Raw genomic sequence first — 22523 nt, 5'->3', positions numbered from 1 at the left:
GGCTTTTTGAAGTATCAGCATCTCTTCCCTGTCTTCCTGTGCCCCTGAGTGCAAGCAGGATCCCAAACACTCTGTAACACTTGGATTTATAGTCTTACAATGACAACAGTCCCATCCCCAGAAGAGGATTTTCTGGGCCACCCAACTCCCTTGCTGTGGCAGGAGCTGTGGCAGATCAGCTCATTCATAAAATGACCAGGCTCTGTTTTGAACTAGTTGGGTGGGTTCCCTTCCCCTCCATTCCCCACGTAGCTCCTCCTGGCAGAAGGCAGTTTGGAAACCTCTCTCTTGTGCTTGGAGTCCCTTTTGTTTCCAAACAAACCAGTGTTATTTGCAGCCAGTTTTGCTGTAGCTCTGCCCTGGATTCTCTGCTCCCAGGTCATCTCACCTGCTGTTGGCTGTTGCAGCTTTAAATTTTGTGATTCTGGTCTGATCAGACCATGCCATGGGGGGTTTGAGGTGAAGGCCTTGCATGAGCTTTCCAGGTCTTAAATGACCTTCCAAGTGCCCAAGAGCAAGGCTGAGGCTGCAATAATTGTGTGAAGGGCAGAGAGGTACCTGAACTGTGCAGAGGGGTCTGACAGAGAGCACTGGGATTGATGCACAAGGCAGGAACTGGGAGGAGGATGCAGGTCCATCTGGATGGTGCCTGCACAGGTGGAAGGAGGAGACCTTACCTGGCCCAGGTGTGCTCAGCACTGAGCTGTGAGGTGGGATCTGTCCATGTCCCACTCCTGGGGTTTCCAGAGGCTGCTCTGGGTCTGGGAGCCATCCCAGCTCCCTCAGCCCATCCTGTGTTCCTGCCCCTCCCCTGCACTGAACTGCAGCCCAGGCAGGTGGGAACCTGGACCTTGAGGCCACAGTTGTAAATTAAAAGCAAATGCAGCCCAGACCCAGGGAAATGCTCCTCTATTCTGAGAATAATCAATGCCTGGGCTGACCTGCTGGGCAGGGGCACAGGGGCACAGATCAGTCACAAAGCCAGTGAGTGGTAGCTGTTGTCCTGAGGGAAATGATGTGTAGCAGGGATGAGCTCAAAGCACCCTGTGCCTGGTACCTGTGTACCTTGTGAGTAATTTGTCTCTGAAGCAGAGGCGTTTTATTTTTCTCCTGTGAAGCTGATTCTTTTCCTCCAGCTTATTTCTTCTCAGCAGGAGAGGAAGATGAATTTCTGTCAAATAATAGTTCATTGCTCTTAATGCAAGAGTCCAATTAATTGATGGTTTAAAAGCTTTGCTTTTCTCACCATTAAAAACAAATAAGCAGGAAAACGAAACTGCAGCGTTGCAGAGGAGGCTGGAGCATCACAGGGGCACCACAGCCTTCTATCCCTCCATCCTTCCCTGTCCCCTTCCATGCTCAGTCCTCTGTTCTCCTCCATCCTGCCCTGTCCTATTCCATCCTTAGTCACAGAATCACAGAATATCCTGAGCTGGAAGGGACCCACAAGGATCACCGAGTCCAGCTCAACCTGCACAGACACCCCAACAATCCCACCCTGTCCCTGTCCCGTTGTCCAAACCCTCCTGGAGCTCTGGCAGCCTCGGGGCTGTGCCCACTGCCCTGAGGAGCCTGGTCAGTGCCCACCACCCTCTGGAGGAAGAACCTTCTGAGATCCAACCTGACCTTCCCTGGTTCCTGTCCCTGTCCTCCCTGCATCCCTCCCTCCTGCCCTCTCCTTAGTTCCCTGTCCCCACCGCATCTCTCTTTCCCCGCATCCCTCCATCCTGCCCTGTCCTCCTCCTCTTAATTCCCTGTCCCTACTCCATCCCTCTCTCTCCGCATCCCTCTCTCTTGCCCTCTCTTCAATTCCTGGTCCCCACCGCATCCCTCTCTCTCCGCGCATCCCTCCCGTACCCTGTCCCGCATCCCTCTCTCCCCGCATCCCTCCCCGCTCCCTGTCCCGCATTCCCCCGCCCGCTCCCGCCGGTGTTGGGGGTCCCGCCGCCCCTCCCGGGGGGCCGACCCCGAGCCGGAGCCGGCGCCGCCGCCGCCCCCTGCAGTTCCCGTGGCCGCCGCCGGGGACCCGCGGCCGCCGCTGCCGGAGCGGGGCCGGAGCGGCCGCGGGCAGAGCCCAGCCCAGGTACGAGCGGGCAGGGGTGGAGGGACGGAGTGTGCCCGGAGGGGTGCCCGAGGGATGCCCGAGGGATGCCGGGGGGAGGGAGGGAGCGCTGGAGGGGCGGCGGCGGCGCGGCCGGGGGTCCCCCGAGGGATGCTCGTCCCGGCCCCGGAGCCGGCGCTGCGGAGCCCGCGGGGCCGGAGCGCTCGGAGCGCGGAGCCGCTGCCGCAGCCGCCCCCTCCCCTGCCGCGGTCGGTGCCCTCTCGGCCACATCCGTGCCCCCCTCACCCGCGGCCGGTGCCCCCCGCCCGCCCCTCCGCTCGCGGGAGGACTTGGGGACCGGCCCTTTGCGGCGTTTTTAGCGCACCGAGAGTTGAAAAATGCCACGCTCCGGCTTTTTAGCGGAGCTGAAGTTCACGGGGCGAGGGGAGAGGGGCACTCCGCGTGGGTACAACTCGCGTGGATGCCCTGGCAGCGATGCCCGGGCTGCGGTGGGCAGCTGGCGGCAGGGATGCTCCCCGCGGACCGCCGTGCTGGCAGCGCTGCGTGCCACGGGCAGCGGCAGCGAGGGCAATGCTCTCTAACTCATCTTCTTTTCAGGCTTTGGATGGGAAAGAAAAGGTTCATTGTTCTGGAATGCGTTTCTGTGGAGTTGTGCTCGGGAATAATTCCCCTCAGAACGTACGAGGCGCTCGCTGTGTGCGCAGACGTGCGGGTTTGGCGCTGCCAGGCGGCTTTAATGGACGGGCTCGGGCACTGGGGGCCAAACTCCACGCAGAAACCTCTTCCTAGGCCCAACTTTGTGCCGCGTGATTTATGCCCAAACTCTGGCACAGCTGCAGCCCGGGCCGGGCTCTGCGGAGTGAGGATGCTGCGAGCGCCGCTCGGCTCTGCCCGCCCGATTCCTCCCCTTGGCAGCGCTGAGACCTCAAGGTTGTGACCCTGGGGGAGGGTCCCTGAGCACCCCCGGGCTTTGCTTCGTGTCCCGCTCCCCTCTGCGCGGAGGTGCCGCCGGTGGAGGCTCCAGCGCCGTCTCTGCCTCCCTGGGGACCCCGCGCTGGCGGGGGATGCCAAGGGGCGGCTCTGGCACCGCATCCCGCCCGTTCCCACCGCGCTGAGGGGCTCCGGCAGCCCCTCCTCGGGAGATCCCCCCGCAGGAACCAGCCTCGGCTCAGCCCCGTCCCCGGGGAGCGGCTCGGCAGCCCCGGCCCGGCTGGATGTGAGCGGAGCCTCCCCCGCTGCCCTGCGCTGGAACCCGCCGGGCTCCGGCGGCGGAGGGCGAGGAACGGCCCTGGGGGCTCCTGCGGGGCTGGCAGCACCCACCGGCAGCACCCACTGGCAGCACCCACCGGCGGCTCTGCCTGCCCAGACTGCGCTCTGCTCGCAGGTAGGAGGGGATGTGGCTGTGCCGGGTTCGTGCCTGCCGTGCTTTGCTTCAGTCTGGTTTCACACAGGGGTAGGAGCCATCTGCAGCGAGGCTCCGCCGTGCCAAGGCATTTCTAATGTGTCTTGATGCAAATCTGCCTTAGTATTTATGTATATTAAGCCGTATATTTGAAGGGAACCATCTGGGTAGAGAAGGAGCTGGTGAGTGGCAGAACCTTTCCCTCTCGGTTTCCATTTCGGGGCTGGGCCTGATGAGGAAAGGCACAAGTTGGGAAAGTTGCTGTGTGGCTGTTTCTGGTTTGCAGGTGGTGCTTTGCTCACACCTGATGTGAATTCCTGCCCTGGGATGAGACAGCTGGAGCTGGGATGGGGAGAGGGAGCTCACAGGCTGTGCTGAGTAGGGAGAGTCAGTACAGGGAAGGAGAATGCTCTTTTCTGTCTCTAAATGGCCATTTCTCTTAACCCTTCATGGTCTGGCTCCTGTGGGGATGGTGCCTCTGCTCTTGGGGTTGAGAAGAGGATGCCTGAGGGAGGTGAATCCTGCAATGAAGGGCTGTGGGTGAGGACAGACCAGAGTCTTGGGGCAAAGACATGAACATGTCCCTCAAAAGAATCACCTGTGCATGGTTGGTTATAAAGGGGGGATTGGAAGCCCCTGCCTGCAGCTCTGAGAGGGACAGAGACAGAGCTGCTGCTGCTGCTGCAAGTTTCCTGCTGGAGATTTCTTTTGCAAGCTGTGCAAGGAAAATAAGCCAAGGAGTCATGTGGGCTGGCAAAGGCCTGAGCAGCTCGATGCCAAGGAGCACTCAGCAGTCTGGGGGTGAATGGAGGATGCCTGGAGGGACCTGGTCTTCAGGAGCTCGTCAGAGGAGCAGCAAGGCAGGTATGGGCAGTGCTGCCTCCAGACTGTCTGTTCTCAGAGCTTAAATGTGCCAGGAATCACATCTGTGTGTGTGAGCTCATGCTGATGTCTTTGCTTGATGGAAAAGCAGAGATGAATGTAAAACTCACCCAGGAGTTGGGAAAATGCTCAGCTCAACCCTGGCTGACTGAAGGAGTTCTGGGGGGAAAGAGTCTGACTGTGATGGAGGATCTTTGTGTTCTGCCATGGGAGCTGCTTTGGCCATGTGGGTTTGGGTTCCTCTTTCTCCTGGGTGGAACTGCTGGTTCTCCATGTGAAAGAGGGACAGAGGAGACCAGGAAAGGCCTTGGGCTCCTTGGGCTGTGTGTTCTGACTGGGTGCTGCTTGAGCCTGGGTGGGGAGGTGGGTGCAAGGAAGGCTTTGGTGTCAGCAGAGGAAGAGGAAGGAGGGAAAGCAGGGGAGAGGAGGAGTGGGGGGTGCCACAAGTGCTGAAGGAGCAGATCTATGCTTAGAATCAGACATGGCTGGGCCGTATGGGTGGAGGAGAACTCTCTCCTCTGAGAAACTTCATTGTCTTTAAGGCAGTTTAAGCCTTATTCTGGTTTTGGTCAGCACTAAGGACGTGCAGGCAGTCGATGTCCTGCCCTTTTTCAAGGCTTGCTGGTGTGCCTGGGGGTGGGTATTGATCCTCACTGGCTTCTGGGGGAGATCTTTGGGGGCAGCACTTGGCAGAGTCAGCTTTGGTTTGGGTTTTGTGCTCCCAGGCAGGCACAAGGCAAGACAGAAGTTTTGCAAGTCTTCTCAGAAATGTCCTGTGTTCTGGGCAAGAGATTTCTAAGGCAGCACATAAAGGCTGAGGCATCTGTTCAAACAAGGAGCCTCTTGCTGGGTGTGAACAGGAGGAGCTCTGGAGTTGTGGTTGAACAGGATGAGAACAGCTTGGAGGGTGTTGCTTAGACCTGAGTGAATGATGCAGAGAAATCAGTGGGGCATCAAGAGCTCCAGGAGGAAAGCTTTGTACAGGAGTGGAGAACTTGGCTTTGAGCTTTTTCCAGAAGGGAGGCTGTGGTGGGAATGCTGCAGAGCTGCTCCTGTGCAAAGGAGACTGTGAGCTCCAGTTTGTGTGGCTGGACCCTCAGGGGAGCTGCAAACACTGTCAGGGCCTCTGGCAACAAAAATGGGGGACTTGGAGAGAAAAAAGAAGTTACAAAACCTGTGGGGAGGCAATGGAGCAGTTTTAGGGATCCCCTGGGTAACTTTTCATCTGTGGGACATGGCTTGGAAGGACAGTTTGTGGTGCTGATCTGCAGTGACTCCTGGGCTTGTTCTGGTGCCTGGGGGAGCCTTGGTGTGCTCCAGAGGGTGAGGTGGATGTGGGAGATCCTTGTGGTGAAGGTGCAGGAAAATGTGAGACCCAGAGCACAGAATCACAGAATGGTTTGGGCTGGAAGGAACCTTAAAGTTCATCTTGTTCCAGCCACTGCCCTGGGCAGGGCCACCTTCCCCTGGCTGGCACAGGGAGTGGTGATGGGCAGAGCAGAGCTGGCAACCCCCACCTGCAGCCAATTAGCAGTGATTGGATTGTTTGAGGAAAGGGAATGGAGCAAAGGGCTGTAAATCAGGAGGTCTGGGCATGGTTGGCCTGAGATCAATCAAGGGTAAATGAGCAGCAGGTGTTGCCATGAAGGGAAGGGAGGGCTCCTCTTCCTCACTGGGCAGTTCCAAGCCAGGACCCTCAGCAGGCAGAGGGACCTGAGGGACACGGCAGGAATTCTGCCACGTGCTGCCTTTACAGAAATCAGACCTGAGGAAGAGCTGGGATATCAGGCAGGTGAGTTTTGCTTCTGTGTCTGCTGGGAGGGGCTGATTGTCACTCAAACACTATTTGGATGGGTCTAACCCTGAGGGTCAAATCAGCTGGGCTGATATGCAGGGGATGGTGCCCAGGAGGGGCAAACCTTCCTTCCTGATGCTGCTTGGAAGGCTGAGAGTTTAAACAGGAGCTCAGTATGTTCCAACGGACCTAATTTATTTGGATTTTTCATTAAATCCACCCAAAAGGGACTATTTTAGGAAATAAATAGCAGAATGTGGGCAATAAATAGCTGTGGGATAAGGGGCAGAGTTCAGTGCTGGCTTTCCTAGTTAAGCTGTAGAAAATAGAAGTGTAATGGCCAAGTGCTGATGAGAGCATAGATAGGTGATTATGTGAAGGTTCCTCACACTGAGTCAGGGCTTATTTATTATCTTTAATGATTTGGAGGTGGAAATGGATCAGAGCTGGGTTAGAGAGAGCCAGGGTGCTAAAAGAAAGGGTTTGCTCTCACAAGAATTAAGAGAGAAGGCTGCTGGATTTGGGAGCAGCAGTTGGTGGAACTCAGACTTCAGGATTACAAACACCTGAAAACAGGAGGACTTGAGTGAGTCCTTCCCTAATCAGGGACCCTGGGGGGAGTCTGTGGGTTCTACTGAGAGAACAAGGAGGGACACGAAGAGGCTGCAGGGGATGGGGAGCCACAGGAGATGCTCTGACCTGGCCAGCAGTGCTGGCCCTCTGGGGGCTTTGTGGGAGGGGTGTCTGCAGGGACAGGCTGCTCTTCCCAAGGCCTCCAAGGCCAGGGGCTTGCTGGATGTGCCCCCCAGGCTGTGCCAGGCCCCAGGCTGTGCCAGCATCCTGCTGCACTGGCTCCTTCCAAATTAATGGAGGGGAACTTGCTGGGTCCTGGTGAGCTCCTCCTTGACCCCCTGGTGGCACCTTCCTCTGGATTTCAGGGGACAGATGATGGACAGGGAGTTGCTGATCTGCCAGGGATGGAGGAGCCCAGGTAGGAGCTGTCCCTCTCCAGGAGTGATTTCATGTCCAGATCCACAGATCTCTGACACAGACTCGGGAATGTTCCTGTGAGGTGTTTGGAGAGTGTGAGGTCTCAGACAGCCCAGAGGGTTCTGTTTCTGCCTGGTGCAAACCCCCAAGCCAGGTCTCACCCAGGTGCCAAGGTAACCAGGTTCATCCTGCCCAGCCTTTGCATGGAAGGGGCTGTACAGCCCAGTGAGCCACCCAGCACAGGGGCATCTTCCTCTCTGCTGACACCTCCTGACTTCAGAGCCTGCAGAATTTATTTGCATCCCTCATGAGGGAGAAACCAGCGTTTGTTTTCCCCCTCTGTTCCTCCCCCCTTCCTTCCCTCTCCAGTTTGTTTATTTGGTTAGCTCAGCATCAGCACAACGAGGTGGAAATAAAGCAGAGGAGCTTCCTCTCAGCCTCATTGAATATGCATCAATGGGAGCAGCAGATCAGGCTGGCAATCCCTGCCTGGGCTGCAACTAATGGAAATGCTTCTCTGACCTCACAAACTCTGCCTTTCAAGGGTTTGTAATGAGTCTGCAGAAATTCATCCCAGGCACTACGAGTCACCCGAAGCCTCAGACCCTGCGAGCAGAGTCATAATAACAATACTAATTTCCCCCCACTCAGGCATGTGCTCAGCTCCTCATCCATCTGGCTGTTTTTAAAGAGCAGGTTTTTTACCTTTCTGGGACTGTTAAAATGGGTGTGTTGGGGGGGAAAGAGGGTGACTGGTGGGGAACAGCCCTCCCTGTGCCTGGTGCCCCCAGGTCCCTGCACTGCCTCCCCTGGGCCCTCCCCTGGCTCTCCCAGGAGCAGTTTGTGTGTAGGATCACAGCCTGCTGGGCTGTGTGATCACCCCTCGGTTGGATCAGCAGAAACTCACCTCTTATTGCTCCATGGCACTGACTCTGCACCTTCTCTCCTGCCCGAATCCAAGAGCAGAGATGCTCTGGGCCCCCTCAGGATGTGCTGCCATAAACCCCTGCACCCTTTGGGTCAGCCTTCACCTTGGTGTAACTTTGCTGCAAAGCACAGAGTTTCTGGTTCAGTGGCAGGAGTTGGCAGATTTTATTTTGATGCTGAAGGGTTTATTTGATGGCTCCCTGGCCCTGCTCAGAGACAGGGGGACTGCAAGGCTTGTTGGCACCGATGTTTGAGGCTGGAGTGGAGGTCAGGCTGGGCATCAGCCCTGAGCTTTCCCTTTGCAGGCTGGAAGGAAGCAGCAAATTGCTGTGTCTGACAGAGTTGCTCCAAGTGTGGCTTGTTGTGGGTGAAGTGACTGAGCCACGGGCAGAGCCTGCAGAGCAGGTCACTGAAACCAGCACTGAGCTCCAGACTGTGCCCAGACTGTGCCCAGACTGTGCCCAGACTGTGCCCAGACTGTGCCCAGACTGTGCCCAGACTGTGCCCAGACTGCCTTTTCACCCCCCAAAAAAAGTTACCAAAATACATGTTACTCCCCCCACGCTGATTCTTTCCCTTGCAGTTTTCTTGCTGGGTCTGTGGTGATTTCCCCTGTTTGACTCCCCCTGGGGGTGATGTGGTGTTGGAAGTTCGGGAGTGCTCCGAGATCAAACTGTCACATCTCCTTGGAGAGGGCGCAGTGTCGGGGCAGGGACTGTGCGAGGCTCCCGCAGCATCTGCTCCTTCCAGGGCCAATCCATCACTGTCTCACAGTTTGCATTATTGTTCACACCGAGGGAAAGTGGGTGTGAAGCTGGAATAATAATGTTTCACACTTGCTTTGCATTGGTGGTGATATCCAAGAGCACTGGAACCCATCACAAGAGGCAGAAGGAAACGGAGGGGTTGGAAGCTGAAAGCACAGCTGACAAATAACATCTTAATTACCTTTAGTGAGGAAATGATCACTGTGCTCAATATATTGATGACAAATAGAAAATCAAGATGGGATTTTCAAATTCTGACTGAAAGGTTGGAGGGGATCAGTTGGTGAGAGCAGCAGCAGAGCTCAGTGCAGGAGTTCCCCAGCCTCAGCCTCAGCCTGTGCAGTTCTTTCACATGGAATTCCAGCAGGGATATTTTCCTAAGTCTGCAGAGAACCCTGAAAAACATCTCTGTAATATGATATGATTTGCTTGGTTCCAAAGGGTTGGTGGGAATATTAGTGGTTAAATGATAGACATCAATGTTGCAGTTGCTTTAATGAAGCCTAATGGCACAAAGACATGAAGAATTTAATGCCATGTGGTGTGTCAGGAGCTTTGTGGTTGGGAAACGGGGTCTTTTGATGGTTGGACCTCCCAAGGGTCTGGCAGGAGATGTGTCTTTGAGTGATTTGGGCTGACGTGCCTTTTGTTCTGTTCCTGCTGAGTGTTAAATAAGATTTAAGTCTCCTCAGTCACTATTTAGTTATTGAAGAACATCAGAGTCAACACAAATGCAAACAGAACTGTCTGGATGTTTGTTTGTGCAACAGATCATTAGGAAGTCGGTAGGAAAAAAATATTCTGGTCTGTTGGATAATTAATCTGCATTTTAAGAATTGTCTAAAGACATATTTGCAAGCTAGTCCATTGAGCTTCTGCTCATCTAGTCAATAATCCCCATATTTAATAGTCCCCAAGAATGTATTTCCATAATGTGCTGTGAACAGTCAAGAAATCTGCGTCTTTTTTTGTCTTAAGATGTCAGTGCTCGCACATTCCTCTGACAAATTCTTTTCCTGACTGTGGGGGAAAAATCCAGACGTGTCAGCTTCCAACTGGTGGGGCTGGGGAGAGGGAGAGAAAGCTGAGAGCAAACCCCTGGGGCCAGATCCTGGCGTGGATTCACAATGTCCGTCTGCCATGGCATGCCAGTGGTGTGAGTGTGCAACTGCTGGAAGAGCTGCCCCAAAGCCACCCCAAGGCCACCTGTCTTGGACCCCCAACCTACAACTCCTTGTCCTGGTGGTGCTGGAGAAGCAGAAGGTGTTTTGGGAAGGAGGATCTGAGGTAGGTCATGAAGGATGCCCAACCCAGAGCTGTGTTGTAGGAGATGTTCTGATGGAAGTGCTGGAGCCCTGCTGGGGTGGGTGTGCAGGGAATGCTCTGATGGAAGTGCTGGAGCCCTGCTGGGGTGGGTGTGCAGGGAATGCTCTGATGGAAGTGCTGGAGCCCTGCTGAGGTGGGTGTGCAGGGAATGCTGTGATGGAAGTGCTGGAGCCCTGCTGGGAATGCTGTGATGGAGGTGCTGGAGCCCTGCTAGGCTGGGTGTGTTGGGAATGCTCTGATGGAAGTGCTGGAGCCCTGCTGGGGTGGGTGTGTTGGGAATGCTGTGATGGAGGTGCTGGAGCCCTGCTGGGATGGGTGTGTTGGGAATGCTGTGATGGAGGTGCTGGAGCCCTGCTGGGAATGCTGTGATGGAGGTGCTGGAGCCCTGTTGGGGTGGGTGTGTTGGGAATGCTGTGATGGAGGTGCTGGAGCCCTGTTGGGGTGGGTGTGTTGGGAATGCTCTGATGGAAGTGCTGGAGCCCTGCTGGGGTGGGTGTGTTGGGAATGCTGTGATGGAGGTGCTGGAGCCCTGCTGGGGTGGGTGTGTTGGGAATGCTCTGATGGAGGTGCTGGAGCCCTGCTGGGGTGGGTGTGTTGGGAATGCTCTGATGGAGGTGCTGGAGCCCTGCTGGGGTGGGTGTGTTGGGAATGCTGTGTTGGAGGTGCTGGGGCAGAGATGTGTTCTGGCAGTGCTGGGATTGGAGTGAGGAGCCTGTCTGACCCCTGGGGATGGGCTTTGCTGGGTGAAGCTGCTGGGACCTGCAGGGACTCCTCCTTTCCTGCCTGGGATCCCTCCTGGGTGGTGGGTTGGGGTGTCTGCAGCACAACCAGCTCCTCTGAGCCAACCCGTGCTCCAGGATGGGAGGTTTGGGACAGCCCAGGAAGTATTGCCAGTTATCTTGGTTTGTGGTGAAGGAGGTGAGGGCATGGCCAGCTGGGCTGGTGTGTGATAACTTACTAATCCACAGCAGGAGACAGGCAGGGAAACCCACCCCTGGAGAGAGGGACCCCTGGGGGACACCCCAGCAGGGTGAGAAGCTGGAGCTTAATTTCATTGTCTTATCAATAACCGGCTGGTTCTGGGCTGTGCTGGGAATTCTCTGGAGTGTTAATGTTATCTCGGGCTGTCCAAGCAAAGAAATAATGAATACAAGCAGGAAGAGCATTGTGTGCAGTCAGGGGATCTGTGCCTTAAAAATGATGTTGGCAAACTGGAGAGAGATAAGGGGGAGCTCCAGGGCTGGTGTGAGGGCTGTAAGACAGGCTGCAGACACAGACTGAGGCTCGGGCTGTTTCCTTTAACAACAGGAGTGATTTGCTTGGTGTCTGCACATACTCAGCCAGGGGAAGAGACTTCTGCTGGCCACAGGAATGAAGGCAGGACCTGGTGCTGTGGGTGCTCAGATGAATTCAGACAAGAAAAAGCCACGTTTTGGTTTTGCACAGCTTTATGTTTAAGCACAGGAGCAAATTACCCAGGGCTCGGTACCTTTGCTGGTTTTAAATTGAAATTATACATCTCGCCGTGTTCTTTTAGGTCAGCTGCAGGTTGGGTGTGGGAAAGACTCAGCATGAGTCAGTCACAACTAAAACAAGATTTTCAAACTGGTCATTATTGCCCTTCAAAGGTTTCAGTTATGCCATGAATCTTTGTTGGTTTTCTGTTGGGAGAGCAGGGATGCAAAATCCTGCAGGATTTCTGGCTGTAGTTTGGAAGGGATTGGGTTGGTGTCAGCTGAGCCTTGTCTGGGGCTCAGCTGAAGAATGTCCTGCTGCTGGTACGACAGGAGCAGGTTGGACGTGCCCAGGGTGGCTTTGGGGGTTCTGCTCCCACCAGAGCCACGTTCCTTCTGCTCTCTGTGAGCCATCCAAGGCTCCTGCACAGGAAGGGGCTGCTGCTCCACGAGCCCTTTGTGCCACCACCCGGGTACGTTCAGCACCAGGGACAGAGCTGAGGAGGCATCAGAGGGAGGTGGGAGTGGGAAAGGAGCAGCGGCAGGAAAATGCAGCCTGAAACAAGCCACGTTTCACAGAGGTTGGCCAGGGAGGTGCCCACCCCACACCTTGTCTTGGCTCCATCCCCCTGTGTAGAATTGAAGGATATTTCCTTTCAGATGGTGCCATCTCAATTCCCCCCGGCCCCCCTCAATGTTTGATGCTGCTGCATTGAAGAAAATTAAATTAGCTCTGTATCAGTACAAGGGAGAGATTACCAGGTGCAAAGCCACGTTTTGCTAAAGTTAGTAATATTGCAAGTGTTAATTGAGTGTTCATTGATCGCCTGTCCCTGCCTTGGTGTGTTGTTCTCCTCTCAGGAGGGCACCCTACCCCTGATTAAACAGCAGAGCTGCTCCTGCACCAGTTAAACTGGCCTGGCTGTTCGCTTTGCCCCCAGTGGGTCCATTTTACCAGCTGTATAATTAGCACCGTGTCCTCCCCTTTGCAGTGAGCTCAGCCTGCGCACCATCCTCGTTCTCTCCCAAGTACCTTTAATGCTTTATTACCTCAGGGTTTCTAAGGGCCCTGGACCAGAGTTTAAGCAGGGGATGTGTTTGAACTCGCTCCAAGAGCTGTTGTCTGCACGGATTTAGGGTCTGAGTTTCCCCAGGAATTGCTCCGTTCATTAGAGGCTCTTTGTTGCTGAGGGTGCAATTATGGAGTGAATGGTGTTTTATGGGGATGGAGGTGGGGAAAGAAAAGCCAAAGCCTTTCTCCCTTAATGGGGCCTGTTCTGTAAGTGGCTCAGTATTCAGATAATCCTGGACAAGTCGTGCTGGTGACTGGTAACCAAACTGTGTAATCTTTTCACTGGAGTCTTGTCAAAGCCTCTTCCAGGGAAGCTCCTCGGGCTCCTTGAGGAGTTGAGTGGGCAGGTGGGGGGGGGGGGGGGGCCCAGGCAGGTGGGGGGGGGGGGGGGGTCCCCGGGCAGGTGTGTGTGTGTGTGTGGGGGTTCCCGGGCAGGTGTGTGTGTGGGGGGGTTCCCGGGCAGGTGTGGGGGGGGGGGGGAGGGGGTCCCGGGCAGGTGTGTGTGTGTGTGGGGTGTGGTTCCCGGGCAGGTGTGTGTGTGTGGGGGGGGGGGGTTCCCGGGCAGGTGTGTGTGTGGGGGGTTCCCGGGCAGGTGTGTGTGTGGGGGGGGTTCCCGGGCAGGTGTGTGTGTGTGTGTGGGGGGGGTTCCCGGGCAGGTGTGGGGGGGGGGGTTTCCCAGGCAGGTGTGGGGGGGGGGGTTTCCCAGGCAGGTGTGGGGGGGGGGGGTTTCCCAGGCAGGTGTGGGGGGGGGGGGTTTCCCAGGCAGGTGTGTGGGGGGGGGGTTTCCCAGGCACGTGTGTGTGTGGGGGGGGGGTTTCCCAGGCAGGTGGGGGGGGGGGGGGGGGGGGGGGTTTCCCAGGCAGGTGGGGGGGGGGGGGGGTTTCCCAGGCAGGTGGGGGGGGGGGGGGGGGGGGTCCCGGGCAGGGGTGTGTGTGTGGGGGGGGTTCCCGGGCAGGTGGTGGTGGGGGAGGGGGGTCCCGGGCAGGTGGTGGGGGGGGGGGGGGGGGGTCCCGGGCAGGTGTGTGTGTGGGGGGGGTTCCCGGGCAGGGGTGTGGGGGGGGGGGGGTTCCCGGGCAGGGGTGTGGGGGGGGGGGGGGTTCCCGGGCAGGGGTGTGGGGGGGGGGGGTTCCCGGGCAGGGGTGTGTGGGGGGGGGTTCCCAGGCAGGTGGGGGGGGGTCCCATGCAGGATGCACACCCAGGTGAGCTGGGGCAGGGCAGGAGGGTTGGCTGCATCACCCAAATCCACCTACCTGTGCTTGAGTCCTCTGAGTCCTTCCCTGACACCCCAGTCCCACTCCAGTCACCCCCTGCACCAAACGATGCTCCTCTCCTGTGTCCTCTCTCTGACCCAACGTGTCCACAGTAATTGCATTTTCCCTCAAAGAAGGGGCCTCGTGGCAGAACATGATGCACTTTTGCATATTCAATTATTTCTTCTCTGCCAGGTTTTGCAGCAAAGCTGCAAGATTTGTGCTGGGCTTTGCTGGAGCCATGGGCTGGGCTGGAGGATCTTTCTGGTGGATGCTTGGTGGGCTTTGAGCACTTTAGAAAGATTAATTAACCCGAGGTGAGAGACTGTGATTTGACATTTATATAGGAGGGAAGGAATTAATATTCCTTCTGCCATGCTGAGGGTGTTTAAACTTCTGCTTTCAGCTTGTCTGCCTTGGAATATCTTCTAACTTGTACAAATGATAGAACAATTTGTTTTAGATGGTGAGTTATGAGAATATTGCTCATGGACCCAGAACACGACATTTTCAATCACATCTTTATTGCATTGGTAAGGAAAAAAAAGGTTTTCTGTATCTTGACATGCTCACCCTTTGGGGAGACCAAGTCAATTATCACATTGTGTAGGAGTTTGCTCTGTGGCTCTTTGGTCTTTGGGAATATCATCATGTCAAGAGGAGAAGCTGCAGGTTTATTGCAGTTGTTACATTGAGAGGGTAGCACGGGTTGGTATCCACAGGTGGCATTCAGGAGAGCAAAGTGAGCTCACAAATGTGTGATGGCAAAATATATAAACTACACTCCTTTTGTCTCTTCAGCTTTTGGCAAAGTGCAGCTTTAAACTTGTCTTTGGGGTCACAAGAACCAGAAATTTGCTTTCCATCAGCCTGATGAAATGGAAGTGGAGATTGGGGCCCCAGGCAGGAGTTTGCAAGACAGACTTTGAGCAGTGTCAGAAGTCACTGATCAAATCCCTCTTTGCAGCCCTTGCTGAGGCCATTGATGGAGTTTGGGTGTTGGTGACAGTCCCCTTCCTGCAGGGTTCACCCTGCTGGGAATGACTGGTTTGAGTTTGGCCCATTTGATGGGGCTGTCTGGGGCAAGGGCATCATGCTGGGAAGCCTGTTCTCACTGGGACAGGTGTGGGATGGGGCACATGAACACGGGATGATGCCACAGGAGCTGGAAATGCTGCTCTGAACTTACACCTCTGAGCAGTTTTCTCCTTGGCTGCACATTGAGCAGCTTCCCAGTGCCACAACTGCCCGAGTGCCATTCCAGGCAGTGCTGCTAATGCAGTGCAGCTGCTCTGCTCCATTTGCCTGCAGAAATGCAGCTTTTTGAGCTGTCCCATATGCTGGATGGCAACTCCTCCCCTCACCTGCTCCTTCCTGGAGTGGCAATTTTTGGAAGGGGTTCCCAAGAGGAGGGAGATGATGGTCGTGTCTGGGCATTAGTGCATATGGCAGGACTGAAACCCACCATTTCCAAGCTGCTGTGCATTGATGAAGTGCTCACAAGGCAGTTGTACAGATGGAATTATTGGGCTGCAGACCTTGGCTCGAGCCCTCCTGGTTCTGTGGCTTTGTTTACGTGGAGGTTTTGTGCCGGGTTTTGATTTTCCTGTTATTGAGGCTGTTATATTTTTATAGAGTTGCATTACTCATTGATTCCTCTTATTCCCTTCAAGTTTGCCAGCCATGACTAATGAAGAGCTTTGCTGCAGCCTGTTGTGGAGTGGACACTCAAGGTGGTTAAAGGAGTTTTTTTAGGTCTTTTTCTCTTCCCCACCATCCAAATTTGATCCTGAAGAGCTGGTGCTGGCAGTGGGAAGTTGTCTCCTTTCTTCTCTGCCTCCAGCCCAGGAGAGGGTGATTCAAGAGTTTCAAAACTTAAGGGGATGATTCAAAAGTTTAAAATGTCTCCAGGTTAGATGAGGGCTGGTGCTTTGAGGCCAGGCTGGACAGGGCTTGGAGCAACCCTGTCTGGTGGGAGGTGTCCCTGCCCATGGCAGGGGTGGAAGGAGATGATGTTTAAGGTCCCTTTCAACCCAACCCAGTCTGTGGTCTCTCTGGTCAGCTCGGTGCACACTCAGGCCATGCCCTGGGAATGCCTGGCCGAGGCAGAGCTGTGTTTTATGGGACCATCAGGGCTCCTGATGGATGGCAGGGCTGGGGGAAATGTGCTGCCTTTTCCTTTCCAGAGGCAATCAGGTTTCTAGTTAATTTTAATTCCATTCCTGGGGTGTTTGTCCTGTAATGAACAGCTCCAGTCTGGTGAAGAAATGAGTTTCTTTGCTGGTGAAGGGATGAAGTTCTGTTCCAGTGCAGCTCTGGCCTGGAGTTGCAGTGGGAGGGTCATTATCCCTGGGATGCCTTTGGTGTCCAGCCTGTTCTCCCTGTTCCCAGCAGGGTGACGTGACCTGGTTGGATCATTTGGTGCCACACAGCTCATGGTTTCTGTTCAGCACTGGCCCAGGTCCCAGCAGAACCTTCTCCTGTGCTGGGACACCTGAGTTGTTTCTGTTCTCTGCTGAGTTGCTGCCACTGTTTTGTCTTTCTCTGCCTCTCCTGCCCGAGGCTTTGCCTTCCTCACTCAGCAGCTGCCCCAGAGTCTGTTCTTCCATCTGGTTGGTCCCATCCCTGTGCCCCCAGCCCTTGCTGGTGGAGCTGCTGCTCTCCTGGCACTGCGTGTTTGGGAGTCAGCCCTGGGAGTGTGACAGCAGAAAGGAGCAGGGAATGCAACAGCCCTTTGAATCCCAGTGATCCTCCCCAGCTCCTGAAGCGCCGCCCAGACATGGACTGAACTCAGGGAAAAAGTAAAATCCATGAAATTTAGTTTAGAAGGATGGACACTTGGGATTCACTGACACTTGGGATGTGCTTTGGGGTCCTGACATTTTTAGGATCCTGACAGTGTTAGGAAGAGCAGGTGGATGGTTTGAGTGGCTTTGCACTCCCCTTTCCAAGAGCAATGGAGATATTTATTCATAAAGGGTGTGTGAGAATTTGGACCTTTGTGACCCTGTTTTGCCCTCCTTAACTGAATAATTTGGGATAAGGGAACAGGTACCTTTGGACACACAGCCATGAATAAAAAGTCAAAATTTCAAATACCCTTCCTAAAAATTAAAAAAAAAAAAAAAGAAAGATAGTGGCAAACAGACTGAGATGACTTTTTTAATTAGAGGAAGCTGTTGTCTTGTGTACCTGGGTGTTCCCACAGAGATGATGAGCTTCTGAATTTGAATTCAATGCACATTTTTGTTCACTTTCCTCCAGATTCTCTTGCTGAACTTTGCCCTGTGGGTGGGACTGGTGTTCGCCTTGTTAGAGCATCTGAAACCCTCTAATTATGGAGGAAATGGCTTTCAGTGGCTGAGAATTACCAAACCAGCTGCTGTGCATGTGCTGGATTTGTGGTGGTCTGTTTTTCCAAGGTGTGGAAGTAGCTACTTAATTTAAACCACAGGGAGAGGAGCTGGAGGTGTGATTGGTGTGTCCTTCCTGCTCCAGCCCTGCAGAATGAGCAGGGCTGGGGGGAATGTTTTCCTGCCATGGATCCACTCCTGGCCAGGAGAATTGTTCTGTGTTTGGGGTGTTGTTATTTTGTAAATTAAATGAAATAACATGGAATTTTTTTTTTTTTTTTGAACGTGGAGCCACTGGGAGCAGTTTGTCAGTGAATACAAAAAGGCACCAGCCCTAATGATGACAAGGAAAAGTTCTTTATGGGATCTGGGAGCAAAAGGCAGGGAACAAATGGCTGCAGCCTGCAGAGGCACAGGATGGAATTCATCAGGGAAACAGGGCTCCCAAATAATTATCTGTGCAGTTGTTAATGTCTCAGGTGATTAGTTGGGGGCTGCTTGTCCCATCCTTCTGGGCAAGGTGCCTGCAGAAGGAGAAAGAAGGTTGTAGGAGCTAAAGAAGGATAAAGAAGAGACACCAAAGGTGTATCAGCATTCTGGAGTGGTCTGGAAGAATGGAAACCAGGAGAGGGTTCCAGTGGAGACCTCTCTGGATTGCAGCTCTGCAGCCACTGGCAGGGTGGTTTGGGGGGTGAGGGCAGAGAGGGAGGGGTGTTTGGTGATCAGCTGCTGAGTCCTGTGGTCCTGGCAATGTCAGGCATGGGGACAGCTCTGATTTTCCATCTATTTTCCCATCTCTTACACTGGTTAAAAAGTCCCTTGTGCTGCCTTGGCCTGGTTGGTGGTTGCCAGGTCCCAGTGCCCTGGCACAGCTCTGCTTTCCTCTCCTCTGCTTTCCAGGGCCACTGGGCAATGGTTCAGAGCCTGGGAGCTCCACTCTGCAGTGGAGGCTCAGAGACCACCTCGGGCTGTTGCTTTTCTGAATCATTATCTGACACACAAATCTGAGTGTCTGTCCTGTGTGTGTAAGGGAAAATCAGGGCAGTGCCTTTAGAAAGTGGCTGTTTCTGTTTAACTTTGCCAGTTTGGGACTGTCACCCCCAGAGCTGCTGTTTGTGCTGTTGCTTTGGCTGGGTCAGGTTGGGATGGTGGAGCAGCAACAGCCCCTTCCTGAGCTGGGAATGCAGAGGGAAGTCCAGAGGAGATGGGCCATCAGCTCTGGTCTGTAGTGTTGGATTTATTAGGGCTGGGAACCTGCAGCCAGCTCAGTGCTGAGCACATGCCCACAGGAATCAAAGAGAAACAATCTCAAAGACAGGGAATGAACTTTTCTCAACAGCAGAAATTGCAGCAAGAAAAAATTGAGGCTGGACATCAGGAACTGTCACTGAACAGTAAAAATAGTGAAGAGCTAAAATAGACTCCAAGGGAGTTTGCAGAGTGTCTGTCACTGGAGATGGTAAAGAACAGATTGGACAAATGGCTTGGAAGGATTGAGCTTGGTGGATGGACAGGAGGATTCCCAGAGCTCTTCATCTCCTCCCTGTCTCCACCAGTGGCACAGCTGGCACTGCCCACAGCAGCATTTCTGCCCCTGCCTGGCTGTGACTGGGCAGAGAGACCCAAACTCACCCTCTGCTTGGCACAGGCTGGGGCTGGGGCTGGCAGACCCCGAGGGACTGGCAGTTTGGGGCTGCCTTGCTCTTTGCTAATCCCTCATTTCAGCCCTCTGATCACCAAGGAGCCCGTGCCAGGTATTGGCAATAAAACTCAGGCCTTGGGTGTAATTCACAGCCCTGGCACAGCTCCCTGAAACCCTGGGCAGGTCACATCGACCTCCTGAACATGGGCCAAACAAAGGCAACAAGCTCTGAGGCCTCCATGTTGGGGACTTGACATAAATTCTGTCCTTTTACAGCCCATGGGATGAGAGAGAGTGGTAATCACAGAAAGGTTTGGGTTGGAAGGGACCTCAAAAGTCCTGTCATTCCAGCCCTGGCAATGGGCACCTTCCACTGGGCCAGGTTGCTCCAAGCCCTGTCCAACCTTGAGCATTCCAAGGGATGGGGCAGCCACAGCTTCTCTGGGCACCTGTGCCAGGGCCTGCCCACCCTCACAGGGAAGGATTTTTTCCTACTGGTTAATCTGAACTGTTTGAAGCCAATCCCCAAACTTTACATTAATAAGCTGGTCTTGCATTGCATGGACACCTCTGCAGCCCTTGGTGTACTCTGGGAGGGGTTCTGTGCTGTGCACTCTGTCCTTTCCAAGCAGGTCCATGGAAATTGGGGTTGGTGTTACAGGAAAACATCAGACCTGGAGGCTTTCAGGGCTCTGGAAGGAACAACCAGGAAAAATAAGTTTGGAAAATTAAGTCTTTCTGACTAGGGCATGCTAAATCTTCTGCTGTTGAGGAAGGTGAGAAATTAGAATTGCCAAGCAGGGAGGGAGGGAGTCAGGGGGTGTGGCAGGGCTGGGCTGGGGCTGCTGCCACAGAGAGCTGTGGGGGCATCAGCAGGGACCCAGAGCTGCTGCTCCTCTCCAGAGAGCTGTGGGGGCATCAGCAGGGACCCAGAGCTGCTGCTCCTCTCCAGGGAGCTGTGGGGGCATCAGCAGGGACCCAGAGCTCCTGCTGCTCCCCAGGGAGCTGTGGGGGCATCAGCAGGGACCCAGAGCTCCTGCTGCTCTCCAGGGAGCTGTGGGGGCATCAGCAGGGGCACAGAGCTGCTGCTCCTCTCCTGGGAGCTGTGGGGGGAATCAGCAGGGACACAGAGCTCCTGCTCCTCTCCAGAGAGCTGGGGGAGCATCAGCAGGGACACAGAGCTCCTGCTCCTCTCCACAGAGCTGTGAGGGCATCATCAGGGACACAGAGCTCCTGCTCCTCTCCAGAGAGCTGTGGGGGAGCATCAGCAGGGACACAGAGCTCCCGCTCCTCTCCAGAGAGCTGGGGGAGCATCAGCAGGGACCCAGAGCTCCTGCATGTCCAGGGGAGTCTGAAGGCCCTGGGGCAGGGCTCTCATGTGCAGGAACAGCGAGCTCTGGCCATGCTGAGCTGAGCCTGTGCCTGTGTTTGCCTCGGGAGCGTTTTCCCCTCTCTGTGGGGCTGTGATGGGACAGTGCTGAGAACATCAAGGGGGTCCTACATTTGTGCCCTTTCACTGTGTTTTAATCTACAGAATCTCTGCCAAGACAAACTGGGGAGCGAGTTGAATAGCAGGTTGCAGATGAAAACCCAATTTATAAATCTCTAAGCATGGGGAGAGGGAAAGGAGGGGAAAGCACAGGTTGCCTGGTGGTGAGCAGAGCTCCAGGCTCAGCTGAGAGATGGGAAACTTCGGGCTGTAAAGGGAAAAATCACGGGGTGTGTGATTTGCTGTGCAGAGACTGCACTGTGTGTCTTCCAGGGCTGTGTTAGCACTCTGTGTGCACAAAGCACAAATTATGTCCTCCCTGTGGAAGGAAACCACTTGTGTTGGGGCTGTGCAGCTCCCCAGGGCAGCCTGTGCTGCTGCAAGCACAAGGTGTGGTTGTGTTTCAGCTCAGACCAAAGCACCTTCTCACCAAGGTACCACATTAACCTGTCAGATGTCCCTCCTGCCAGCGTGGCCAGGCCCCCAGAGGTGGGAAAACCTTTGGAAATGCTTTGGAAAGCCTTTGGACAGCCTGGCTTATGGTCTCCAGGGCTGCAGCAAGGTGTGGATGTGTCTGGGACATGAAGCTCTGGCCAAAGGGTGGGAGTGCAGCAGGGTGGTGTCTCCACCTCCCAGGGGGATGGAGTGGCTGTTCCCAGTTGTCTGAGGCATCTCCAGAAGATGCCAGGAGTGGATTCTGCACCTCCAGAGGCCCATTCTTTGTGGCATTTGGGAGCTTTGGAAGAGAAGCTCGGGGGTCCCCGTGCCCGCAGCCCTCCCTGGTGAGGGAGCAGCCCCTGCCCTCCCCTGCAGCCTGGCCCTGGCAGCGCCGGTGCCTCCGTTACTCTGGCAACACACGGCAGGCAGACAGCACCAGGCAGCTGAATCCAGCCCCTTGTTCCGAGAAAAATGCTCTCATTGAGGCTGAGCCGGAGCAAAACCCTCCTGCCTCGGTCCTGCTGAATGGCACTGGCATCCCCTGGGCACTGAGGGGGTGGGGGTGGCAGGGGGTGCCCTCCAGGGCTGGGGGTGTGGGAGGGGGTGCCCTCCAGGGCTGGGGGTGCCCCCCAGGGCTGGGGGTGTGGGAGGAGGTGCCCCCCCAGAGCTGGGGGTGTGGGAGGGGGTGCCCTCCAGGGCTGGGAGTATGGGAGGGGGTGCCCTCCAGGGCTGGGGGTGCCCCCCCAGAGCTGGGGGTGTGGGAGGGGGTGCCCTCCAGGGCTGGGGGTGTGGCTGGGGGTGCCCTCCAGGGCTGGGGGTGTGGGAGGGGGTGCCCTCTAGGGCTGGGAGTATGGGAGGGGGTGCCCTCCAGAACTGGGGGTGCCCCCCAGAGCTGTGTGTCCCCAGCAGGGCCCCTGAGTCACGTCCCTTGTGTTTGGAGGTGTCTGAGCCCCAGGGACACAGGAAGGGATGGTTTGGGGAGTGCAGAGGCTTGGGATGGATGGATGGATGTCGGGGAGATGCTGGGGAGGGCTCAGGCAGGGACACACACTGGCAGTGCCAGGGACTGTCACCACCACAGGGCTCAGCAGGAAGTGGGAGCTCTGCCCTCACCCCCCAGCACAGAGGGATGGGCAGAGCATCCCCTCTGCTGCTCCTCAGCTCACAGGGGGTACCAGGGCACTCATGGCACCAGGAATGATGTGCTGCTTCTCTGGGATCCAGGGAGCTGCCCAGAATGATAATTGGGTGCTTTGCCTTTTTTTTCCAAAGGAGCTAACAGGCCACTGCACAAAGTAATTAACTGGACAGATGGAAACAGCAGAGTCTGTAAACGGCGACAGCCACAATAAGGCAGTTTTTTAAAGGCTTTGTGTCAGCAGAAGAGCTCCAGGTTGGGGCTGGATTGCAGGGAAGCAGCTCAAGTAAATGAGTCTTTAAAAAATTAATACTCTTCATAGCTGCAGATGCTGCAGGTGTCTGGTGGTGACAGTGAGGACAGTCAAGAGCTGGGAGAGCAACAGGGCCAGGACTGCAGGGCAGCTGAGTGTTGGGTGTATGCTCATGCTGCCCATGCAGAGCATCCCCCTTGGTGCCTGTAAAGGGGTAGTTTGTCATCAAATGTGTGAGAAGACTGAAAAAACACAGGGTTTGCAGTATCCAATCCAATCAAGG

At 55.2% G+C, this 22523-nt stretch overlaps 1 protein-coding gene across 1 annotated transcript in view; it reads left to right on the top strand.

The window, feature by feature from the left end:
* The first annotated feature begins 2034 nt into the window (after positions 1-2034).
* Positions 2035-22523, top strand: part of GRIK4 (glutamate ionotropic receptor kainate type subunit 4) — a 173745-nt gene continuing 153256 nt past the window's right edge. The window contains exon 1 of the mRNA XM_071576151.1: positions 2035-2083. The gene's annotated coding sequence lies outside the window, so the exon portion shown is untranslated. The remainder of the gene's footprint in view (positions 2084-22523) is intronic.

The sequence above is a fragment of the Pithys albifrons genome, chromosome 23, assembly GCF_047495875.1.
Source record: "Pithys albifrons albifrons isolate INPA30051 chromosome 23, PitAlb_v1, whole genome shotgun sequence".
NCBI lineage: Eukaryota > Metazoa > Chordata > Aves > Passeriformes > Thamnophilidae > Pithys > Pithys albifrons.
Note: the sequence above shows the minus strand (reverse complement) of the source record. Positions and strands in the feature narration are given on the sequence as shown.